The 12,020-nt window shown below is 42.9% G+C and overlaps 1 pseudogene; it reads right to left on the bottom strand.

Moving 5' to 3' along the window:
• Positions 1 to 5,659: 5,659 nt before the first annotated feature.
• On the bottom strand, positions 5,660 to 8,817 carry LOC103085072 (ubiquitin carboxyl-terminal hydrolase 25 pseudogene; annotated as a pseudogene).
• Positions 8,818 to 12,020: the final 3,203 nt, after the last annotated feature.

Here is a 12,020-nt window from a genome sequence, read left to right on the forward strand (position 1 = left end):
TTGGGCCCAATTCTAAATATTATGAGGAAGAGTAATGTATTTGGCCTAGTATTGGCCAGATTTTACTACTGGTTCGATCACCTGTAACTTTCATAGAAAACAGCTGCTGGGGAAGCATTTACAAAATGGCACCTCTAAATTGGGGAGAGTTAGGTGGGGTAATTGTGAATTACACAGCTACTTCAAAATGTATCAACTTCATTAAATTGCTCCCATTTTACAGAGGAGGAAAATAAGTCTCAGAAACACCAAGTGAATTACCCAAGTAGCAAAATAATTGGTAAAATATAAGTCTACAAACTCCAATCCCAGGCGTGTTTTGAGTGCAGCAGACTGCTGTTGGTTAACTGCCTTGCACTTGGGATGTTACAACAGTAACATTCTATTTGGCTGCAGATGGTGGTTCACTCATTTTTATCTTGTTGCTTTATATATTACTGGAAGCTGGGAATTCCCTTGGTGTCTTTTACTTTGTCTCCAGGCTGGGAGCTGGATGGACAGATGCAGGTTTTGGAATTTTCTCCTGGTTGATTGCTGTGCTTAGAGTACTTTGATCCATCCACGGAGGGAAATTGAGTGAAAATGATCCACATTCCAATCTGTGGATATTGTCCCTTAGCCTGGCTTTTGTCTCACATCCCTGTGTCTAATGCCAGTAACTAAATCTCCAAGCTTGATTAGCAATGGTTGCAGCCCAGTGAACATGCATCCTGAAACGGCTGTGACATGATGTTTCGTCAGTGATGGCTGTTGCTACAAAACCCACTCCTGTGCCAACCCTGGAGGACACCCCAGGTACCGTGACTCTGATTCTGGGGCACTTGTTGAATAAAATATGCTGTGATTTTATGGATTTTTTTCCTCTTAAGTTGAAGGAGTAAAATGAGCCATGTGGTTTTGTAAAATGTAGTTGTGGAATAGCTCTGGAAACTGTGGACTTGCTGGAAGAATTCCTTTATCTAGAGGAACTCAGATGTGGAGGAACAGGTGTGGTGGAAATTTGTTGTTTGTCACTCCAATAACCATTCCTCTCTCCTCCCCTTCTCCCTCTGATATGCCCTGAACATATCCGCTTTCTGTGTGGTTTTGGGGTGGGACTGATCCCACACACAGTTCAAAAAGTAGGCTCTGATGGATCCATCCACGCCAACCTGTGTAGTCTTTCCCCTGGTTACAGTTATTAATTTGGGTTTAGTCAGATGACTCATTTTAGGACAAAGAAAGGTCCCAGGACCAGGGTATGTGCTATGGGAACTGGTATTTTCTTTGCCGTAGATTATCTAGGATAAGGATGTGGGACCTGGAATTGAAGCAGCCATTTTGCCCGTAAGAGTAAAGTTTAAGCTGTTGCGTATATGTGGGGTGTGTCTGCCATCTGGAGTCTGATGATAAGGCTGACCCCATGGGAAGCAGAGCTAAGAGATGGAAAAAAGACCAGGCACCAAGGGTTCTTGGTGATGATGTCTGAGCTGCTAAATCAACAAACTTCACTGAAAGTCACGCTGAGTGGGTTGCTTAAGCCATTTGAGCTGAGTTTAAAATCATTTGCATTAAAAAATTCCTATCGGGCTTCCCTGGTGGCGCAGTGCTTGAGAGTCCGCCTGCCGATGCAGGAGACGCGGGTTCCTGCCCCGTTTCGGGAGGATCCCACATGCCGCGGAGCGGCTGGGCCCGTGAGCCGTGGCCACTGGGCCTGCGCGTCCGGAGCCTGTGCTCCGCAAATGGGAGAGGCCGCAACAGTGAGAGGCCCGCATAACGCAAGAAAAAAAAAAATTCCTATCAAATATAAGTAGTGCCGCCAACTGTCTGCTCTGAATAGATGATGTTTGCTTGGTTATTTGGCTTTTTCCAAAGGCTGAACACACTTGTTACTTGATGGCCAGTGGGTGCTACACACACCAGTAAAGGAACGGCAAATCTAGTTCCCAGTTTGTTCCCAGTTTCCTGTTTGCATGGCTAGTGTACATTTATCAGGGTTGAGAGATGAATGATTGCTTTATTTGACAGTATTTCCTGTGGTCTACCTTTATGAATTTTTCTAGTGAATGTAGAACTTAAGCCCAAGTGGTATCTTTTCTGCCTTTGGGCTGATGAAGTTTCACTAGGGGTGCTCTGGAATCTCAGGAGTGTCATGATGAATCTACATCACTGAGACAATTCCTTCCCCTATGGAAGTACCGGCTTAGAAGGATGTGTGTGCCTCCGTTCTGGCCAAGGAGGTAGAATGGAAGTCTGCTGGGGATGAAATTGCTTTAGGGAAAGGTTCCTTAGCTCATTGAAGAACAGAGGACCTTAATGTTAATGAATTGTTTTCCCTTTTGGCTTCTTATTTGGTGAGGTTGTTATCTCACAGTTCTTAATGTCTCATTATGTGAGGCTGGTTGTTAGGGGGTTTTGTTCCCCTCTTTTTCTTTCTTAATTAATGTTATAGAATGTGTCCTGATGCATTCTGCCAGGACCACATGAAGTAAGGGAGTGTTGATTCTCCCAGGGAGGGATGCTGAGGGCTAGCCCCATTTCCTGCAAAATAAATAAATAAAATAATAAAAAAGGAAGGGGAGGAAAGACAGATAGAGGGAAGGAAGGAAGATAAGAAAACATCTACTGTAGATCCTCTACATTTATCTGGATGTTGTGAATCTCTGTGCGTGGCTGTAGCCCCAGCCATAGACAAGGAGTATTCTGTGTGTCCATGAGATTTGGAGGGCCGTTTTGTGCAAAGTTGTGGTGCTTGAATACTATACTCAGATTACCATCAATTTGCTAGCTCGCTCTAGTTCATACTTATGAAACATCCTTTTTATAAGTGAATGCAGGGATGGTATTTAAAAACACTTAAGAAGCATTACAGTAGTATAAAGTAATGTGTAAATCAACCTATACATAAAATTAGACATGCATTTCTCTTCATTGTCTGAACTAAACTTAAAAAACTGCTTACCAAGTGACAGAAGTTTGTAGTGGACACAGTTCACTAAAATGACAGTGATTTACAGGACATTCATTGATTTCTAGACACTGTTGGTGTGATATTTTTTGGCATGGCTGTCACATGCTACAAGGCACCATGTGGTTTGACGTGGGGAATCACATCCACCTCTTCTATCCAGCTCTCTATTCAATTGACAGTCATTAGGTGGTTTACAGTCTTAAAAAGTGGAGACTAACTCTCACCACTCTTATTCAACATAGTTTTGGAAGTTTTAGCCACAGCAATCAGAAGAAAAAGAAATAAAAGGAATCCAAATCAGAAAAGAAGTAAAGCTGCCACTCTTTGCAGATGACATGATACTATACATAGAGAATCGTAAAGATGCTAACAGAAAACTACTAGAGCTAATCAATGAATTTGGTAAAGTAGCAGGATACAACATTAATGCACAGATATCTCTGGCATTCTTATACACTAATGATGAAAAATCTGAAAGTGAAATCAAGAAAACACTCCCATTTACCACTGCAACAAAAAGAATAAAATATCTAGGAATAAACCTACCTAAGGAGACAAAAGACCTGTATGCAGAAAATTATAAGACACTGATGGAAGAAATTAAACATGATACAGACAGATGGAGAGATATACCATGTTCTTGGATTGGAAGAATCAACATTGTGAAAATGACTCTACTACCCAAAGCAATCTAGATTCAATGCAATCCCTATCAAACTACCACTGGCATTTTTCACAGAACTAGAGCAAAAAATTTCACAATTTGTATGGAACACAAAAGACTCCGAATAGCCAAAGCAATACTAGAGAACGAAAAATGGAGCCAGAGGAATCAGGCTCCCTGACTTCAGACTATACTACAAAGCTACAGTAATCAAGACAGTATGGTACTGGCATAAAAACAGAAATATAGATCAATGGAACGGGATAAAAGCCCAGAGATAAACCCGCGCACATATGGTCACCGTATCTTTGATAAAGGAGGCAAGAATATACAGTGGAGAAAAGACAGCCTCTTCAATAAGTGGTGCTGGGAAAACTGGACAGGTATGTGTAAAAGTATGAGATTAGAACACTTTCTAACACCGTACACAAAAATAAGCTCAAAATGGATTAAAGACCTAAATGTAAGGCCAGACACTATAAAACTCTTAGAGGAAAACATAGGCAGAAGACTCTAGGACATAAATCACAGCAAGATCCTTTTTGACCCACCTCCTAGAGAAATGGAAATAAAAACAAAAATAAACAAATGGGACCTAATGAAACTTAAAAGCTTTTGCACAGCAAAGGAAGCCATAAACAAGAGGAAAAGACAGCCCTCAGAATGGGAGAAAATATTTGCAAATGAAGCAACTGACAAAGGATTAATCTCCAAAATTTACAAGCAGCTCATGCAGCTCAATAACAAAAAAACAAACAACCCAATCCAAAAATGGGCAGAAGACCTAAATAGAAATTTCTCCAAAGAAGATATACAGATTGCCAACAGACACATGAAAGAATGGTCAACATCATTAATCGTTAGAGAAATGCAAATGAAAACTACAATGAGGTATCACCTCACACCAGTCAGAATGGCCATCATCAAAAAATCTACAAACAGTAAATGCTAGAGAGGGTGTGGAGAAAAGGGAACCCTCTTGCACTGTTGGTGGGAATGTAAATTGATACAGCCACAATGGAGAACAGGATGGAGATTCCTTAAAAAACTACAAATAGAACTACCATATGACCCAGTAACCCCAGTAAACTACTGGGCATATACCCTGAGAAAACCATAATTCAAAAAGAGTCATGTACCAAAGTGTTCATTGCAGCTCTATTTACAATAGCCAGGACATCGAAGCAACTTAAGTGTCCATCAACAGATGAATAGATAAAGAAAATGTGGCACATATACACAATGGAATATTACTCAACCATAAAAAGAAATGAAATTGAGTTTCTTTTAGCCATAAATAAAACTTTATTCTTTAATTTCATTTACAAGCTACCAAATATTATGTATTGTACACAGTGCTGAACACTTAAATGGCTGTAGTCATGGAGGATCCAGACTGAATGGAAAGCTGTAGATAAAGAAAAGATAAAAGCAAAGTAATACTGTAAAGACAAGTGGCAAAAGCATGGTTTTGCCATAATAAAATCAATTGGATTTGTAACTATACATCAGTTCTGGTTAAAACAAAGTCTGAGTGCCATGCGATTCTCAGCTTTGTTTGCAGTCTGGCTAAAGTCTGTAGAGTCCTTTTGTCTTCTGCAGTGATTAAAATAAAAAGTTAAAAACTATAGCAGCAACAAGCAAACCCTGTAACAGGAAGGCAAGGGTTAAGAACTAAAATAAAGGGCTTCCCTGGTGGCGCAGTGGTTGAGAATCTGCCTGCCAATGCAGACAACACAGGTTCGAGCCCTGGTCTGGGAAAATCCCACATGCCATGGAGCAACTGGGCCCGTGAGCCACAATTACTGAGCCTGCGCGTCTGGAGCCTGTGCTCCGCAACAACAGAGGCCGCGATAGTGAGAGGCCTGCGCACCGCGATGAAGAGTGACCCCCACTTGCCACAACTAGAGAAAGCCCATGCACAGAAATGAAGACCCAACACAGCCATAAATAAATAAATAAATACATTGTGTATTATTAAAAAAGAAAAAAAAAAAGAACTAAAATAAAGTTTATACAGTGTGTTTAGGGAAAGTATGTGCACTTTATCTTCCATCAGCAGGAGTCCGACTGAGGGACAACATGATTCGTGCAAATCGCTCACAGAGTTCATGCGTGTTGTACGGAGGTAACTTCAGCGGCTCATGGAACCCTTTAATCTCCATAGAACAATCAAGCAGTTTTGGCAGAAAATCTGTCAGCTTCTCTTGGAGGTTTGATTCCATTTCTTGTCCAAGATAGGAACACCATCGATTTCTCATATCTTCCACAGCAAGTATATCTTTCTCTTCTATTTCATCCACCAATAACAAGGGCAAAAATGGGACAATAAACTCATTCATGATAATCAGACCATTGTTTACTTCTCGATCCTCTCCAGATTCAAACAGTTCTGCAGCCTGCTCATTTAATTTTAGTAAACATTCTCTTCTATAATGTGATATCAATTCTTCATCATGTCCTCTGTATGGGTCTTTGAACAAGAGTTCTTTGTTATTCTGATAAGCACAGATAAGGAACAGCAAGGAATCTATATAACTTTCTCTTTGAAAATTTTCTAGCCCAGTTATCAGATACATGGTTGTTTCCCTGAATTTTCTATAATCCTGATGCCATTCCTCATACTCCTCCGAGTTTACTTCTTCAAGTTTTATCATTTCAGTTTTGGCTCGAGCAACTTTCATTATGCCGTGACACCTTTCATCAAAACTCAAATTTCTATCTCCAAATTGTTCTAGCAATGTTTTCTCAGTGATTTTCTTTGGAGCCTGATTCTGGATAAAGTAGACTACTACATGATGTAAACGATAGTCTGTTTCTGGTGGGGTATCTTCTTGGGCCAATTTAACCAACTGTGAATATTCCAACTTAATTGCTGACTGTAAAACTGTTTCAGGACTTTTATCTTGATGCTCATGTGATGCCTTGGTAATTATTCGAATAGTTTCTTCTTTCAAGTGCTTTGAGAAATCACTTCTTGATGGTTGCTCTAGATATTCTGGTTCTCCTGCTTGTGCTGTTGTCACAGAAGACTCTGACTCTCTCAATTTCTGAGATGCTAAAAATGTTTCCTGCAAAGCTTTCTGGGCAAGCTGTGCATCCCATTCTTCTAGTTCTTTCTCCAGTCGCTGGTTGTCTTCCTCAACAAAATCTCTTAAATCTGGTGGTAGTGTTTCTATTCCAACAAGGGCCTGCCCAGTTTCTTTATTAAACTCCTCTTGTATTAACAACTGTGACTTATCATTTACATACATTAAACAGTATGCACTGGCATTTCTATAACCACCAAAAGAGTCCCTCACTAGCTCTTCCCATGATGATTTTGTTACAGCAATATTATTGTACTTCATCCACCTGTTTTCACGATGATCAGAAATGTATGCCCAGTAGCGCCTGGCATTAGCTTGGCCTTCATGAACTAAAACAGCATGTAAGCGATAAGGAACTTGTATCATAGATTTGTCAGAGTACATTAGTTCAATTGTGCGATGGATTCTAGATATGCTTTCCTGCAAATCTCTGGTGTCATTTTCTATTTCTTTCCTCCAGTGATGTAAACAGCTTTCTAGCACAGAGAGTTCCTCTTCTGTTATGGGTCTTGGTGCTGGATGCATGGGCAAATCTGGAGGTATCTGAGACTGAGTGAATGGTTTGTGTATTACTGATCTCGACAAAATGGCAGCTATTGATGCGGGTGATGTGCTTGGCAGTTCTGAAGAAGGAGCTCCCTGCTGGTCTGTTGTGCTTGGTAATGTCTGTGATGGTACAGAATCACTAGATGGGGAACTAGCATCAATATCATCAACAGGAGAAGTGCAAACAGGTTTACTTGAGGCAAATTCCAATGCATACATCCACCAAGGGGAATCGTTTGGGACCCGAACCATAACTTAAATACCTTTCAGGTCTCTGTTGTAATACTGTGAGGTAATCTTTTAGTCTCTTGATCTCTTCCCTCTTAATTCTTGTTATTTCTCTGTTTCTATGCATGTATCTGTCCAGATATAAAACTTGAGGAAATTCCAATTTGTTGTGAATTTTTTCTGGTCTTCCCAATGCCCGATTAAATTCAAATCTTGACAGTTGAAACGTTAACACAGGTGGTAGTTCAGTAAACCAATGCTCTTGGCCGGACTTTCCTGAATTTTCCGAATGTAAAGACTCAATTTCTCCTTCAATCATGGCAGCTTCTAGGCACTCATGTAGATCTTTGAATCCATTGACCTGAAGTGGGTACTGACCAAACATTTCAGTATTTTCAAATTTTTTACCTTCAAGCACTCCCACGGCTAGGAATCTTCCATAGAACAACTCTACCATGGGGTTCTTTGGCTTCCCTTCATCCGTCTCCTCTTCAGCTTTCATCTGGAAGGCATCTTCTAACCAATCTAATAATTTGTGTGGAAACTCACTCACGTCTTGCTGCTGGGAGTCATCTGATTTGAAAGCATCCTTAAGAATTTCAAGTGCTCTTGATGGATCAACATATTTCCTTTTAGTACCAACAAGAAGTGCAAATAGATGCCGAAGCTCACGCATAAAAGGCAAATTCCGATGCTCCTTTTGGTTTCGGGGTAAATCTTGAACATTTGATGGAGGCTTGTAATTCAGAACTAGTCTTCTAAGTTCCAAAAGATTGAATAATGACTGAATAACAGCACTAAACCAGCAAGTATTGCCAACATTCTTTAGTCCAACAGGAGCTTTGTCCTGCCTTTTTCTATCATAAGCGTTTCGAGAAGCTCTCCAAACTTCAGTAGGTGTCCTCTTCAAACGTGCTTTATTTTCTGCTATGCTGGCTTCAAGAAATCTGCTAATGGCTTGCTCCTCATCAGTTATTCCAGTCTCCCCGAATGCCCTGTTTGATTCTGCCAAACTCAAAGTAATTGCTCTCTTAAGATCATCTTTATCATCTCCAGTGAGATCAGTCACATAAGTATCTGCTTGGCTTCCCACACTGATGTATCTGTCATTGCCAGGTAGCGCTGTTTGGTAGTAAGTTGTCTCCTCCTGCTGAGGGGTCTTGGCATTCTTTGCAGTAAGGAAAGCCACTGCTAGTTCCAAGTTTCCGTTACTATCCTTCAAGGCTTGCTGTAATATCTGGGCATCATTAATCCCAGTAATTTCTCTCAGCTGGTTTCAAAAACGTCTGCTGGTGCTTCTAAGCCGCGCTCTGCTGCAGCACGTTCTGCTCCACGGTCATGACCCCCGCAGCGCCGGCGGCGACACCGGCGGCGGCATCCGGCTCCTCGAGCATCCTCCAGCCCTGACTGCCAAGCTCCGCTGAGTTCCAGGGAGCGGTGCGGACGGCCGGGGAGGACAGCGCCCCCGCCAGCCAGGTGCGAAGCCGATGGCGGGCGGCGTGCGCGGGCAACGTGGGCTGGCGGCGAGGTGCAGACAGCGAGGGCCACGGCGGCGGCCCCACGACTCCGCGCGGCCCGCCTCAGCGCGGCTCGTCGGCAGCGGCCCGGGCCATGAGCGGGCAGCGGACGCTCGGCGCGGGAGGGCGCAAGCAAGCCGGGACTCGTCACGCGCGCGCTCCTTCGCTGGCGGCTCGCGGGCTACTGCGGGGGAAGGAGAAGGGACAGAGGGAGCAGCCGGAATGGCGCTGTCCTCCTGCTCCCACCGCGACTCCTCCTCCCCTCCCCTCCCCCAACGGAAATTGAGTTATTTGTAGTGAGGTGGATGGACCTAGAGTCTGTCATACAGAGTGAGGTAAGTCAGAAAGAGAAAAACAAATACCGTATGCTAACACATATATATGGAATGTAAGGATAAGAAGGTCATGAAGAACCTAGGGGTAAGATGGGAATAAAGACACAGACCTACTAGAGAATGGACTTGAGGATATGGGGAGGGGGAAGGGTAAGCTGTGACAAAGCGAGAGAGAGGCATGGACATATATACACTACCAAAGGTAAAATAGCTAGCTAGTGGGAAGCAGCCGCATAGCACAGGGAGATCAGCTCGGTGCTCTGTGACCACCTAGAGGGGTGGGACAGGGAGGGTGGGAGGGAGGGAGACGCAAGAGGGAAGAGATATGGGAACATATGTATATGTATAACTGATTTACTTTGTTATAAAGCAGAAACTAACACACCATTGTAAAGCAATTATACTCCAATAAAGATGTTAAAAAAAAATGGAGACTTTCTTAAAAATCCGTAATGTTTTTCATGGTCCTAAGAACTTTTTCAGCTTCTGTTGAACTAAGCAATTATGTTAAAATTTTTCCTAGATTTTATAATGTTGCCAAAGATTTTTATATGGTCAAATTCTGTCCCATCAACTAAGCCATGAAAATAATTTACTGGAATGTCAGTTTTTTTAGACTTTTATTTATTTATTATTTATTTATTTAATTTATTTTTGGCAGTGTGAGGTCTTTGTTGGGGCACACAGGGTCTTAGCTGAGGCACGTGTGATCCTTCATTGCGGCATGTGGGCTCTTCGTTTTAGTGCGTGGGTTTCTTTCTAGTTGTGGCATGCGGGTTTTCTCTTCTCCAGTTATGGTGTGCAGGCTCCAGGACGCATGGGCTCTGCAGTTATGGTGCACGAGTTCCAGAGTGCGTGGGCTCTGTAGTTGTGGCGCGTGGGCTTAGCTGCCGCTGCGGCATGTGGGATCTTAGTTCCCTGACCAGGGATCGAACCCTCATCTCCTGCATTGGAAGGCAGATTCTTCACTGGACCACCAGGGAAGTCCCTGGAAGGTCATTTTTAATTAAGTTGAAACTATACTTCCGGTCAAATGAGAGGTGGTGAGTGTGAAGGTTAAGTACACACCCGCTGTCACTGACGTTTTAAATGGCCTCTTCGTTCCTCAGTTTCCTTATCTGTGAAATGAGGACAATCATAGTAATTATAAAAATTAAAGTAAATTACTACAAAAAGTACTCTCCTCTTCTTTAGTGGCTCTTACTGTCTCCTGTCCTAACCATCTGCCATCCCCATCTTTCTCTGGTTCTCTCAGAGCCTGGCTCACAGTGGCTTCATTTTCCACAAGTGGCCACACAGAGATGATTCTAGGGAGTGCCGGACCAAGGTGGGCAGTCACAGCCTCTGTGGTCCAGATGGGCATGGAGGGCTTGCCCACGTGGGTATAAGGAAGGCCACCAAAGGCATCCCCCACCCAACTTCTGCCGGATTAGAACACACTCTGGCAGGTGGAACAGATACTGGCATATGGGAGCATAGTGAATTGGCTGCTCTTATATGTGGGTATCAGGATGGCCAGGGATTCCCAGGGCCCGGAGGAGTGCCTGGAGACAGTAGGGCTAGCCCTTGGGGATTACTTGGAGAATCTATGGTGGGGGGCAAGTACAGATACATTGGGCACATTGACTGTCTTGTGCATCAACCAATCATAAAGAATAGCAGCTGTGGGAACCTAGAGGTCATGGATGTGCCAGTTACTAACACTTTTACTGCTGGGGATAGTGGAAAAGGGTTTCCTTGGAGAGATCAAGGCAGTGCCTCTTTATTAAAACTAAATAATATTTAATATTTTATAATGGCTACTGTATTTCTTAAGAAAGCCAGCAGAATATCAGTCAAACAGGGTATAGGAATGTAAGTTCATATTTTTAGAACACATGGTATTAGTGAAGTAAGACTCAGATACATCAGGTAAGTTGCCCGAGGTCACATAGCCAATGTGTGAAGGATTTGGATACAGGTCTGTTGGTTCTGGAATCATTACAGGTCAATGTCTAAAGCAGAGGGAACATTGAGGACCAGAAACACCTCTGAGTTTCAGTGCCTGTTTGGAAATATCATGTAAATGGCTATTAGAGTTGCAAGGTCACATCACTCCACTCCAACCATTTTCATCACCTGTCAAGTGGGAATGAAATGACCACAAAGAGATGTGTGGCTATGTCTATCCATATCTATGTTTGCTCTAAAAGAAAAATGGTTTCCTGCCTCGGACTTACACTCAGCTACCTGAGCTTGAGATTGCATTCCCAGGAAATGAGGGACCCCATCAGGACCAGGAAGCCAGGTGAAGGAGAGATTGCATGTCACAGAGCACCAGGGTCTCTTTCTGGAAGAATCTCCAGGACTCTGAAGTGATGTTTTCTTTCCAGAAAAGAAACTTGTTATTGAGGGTGGGGTGAGTGGGGTGCCGGAGTGCTGGAGAAGGTGGGGCTGAGCTTAGTTTAAATGAAAGTATCTGACATTTCTTCTCCCTGAATTTGGAAATCTTAGAGCAAGATCACATGACTCTGAAATCAGTTTCTCCTTAGAACAGCACAGTGTCACATGAACTGAAATGGGAGCTAGGAGTGGCACAAAGGCTTCCTGGTTTCCTTAGTGTCGTGGAGCCCGGAAGAGATGCATGTGATGGGGCAGTGGAAAGCTCTGGCCTCTGAGCCAGCCTGAAGTTGATCCCCAGATTTGCCATTT

This window comes from Lipotes vexillifer, unplaced genomic scaffold (genome assembly GCF_000442215.2).
Source record: "Lipotes vexillifer unplaced genomic scaffold, Lipotes_vexillifer_v1.1 scaffold1068, whole genome shotgun sequence".
NCBI classification, from domain to species: domain Eukaryota; kingdom Metazoa; phylum Chordata; class Mammalia; order Artiodactyla; family Lipotidae; genus Lipotes; species Lipotes vexillifer.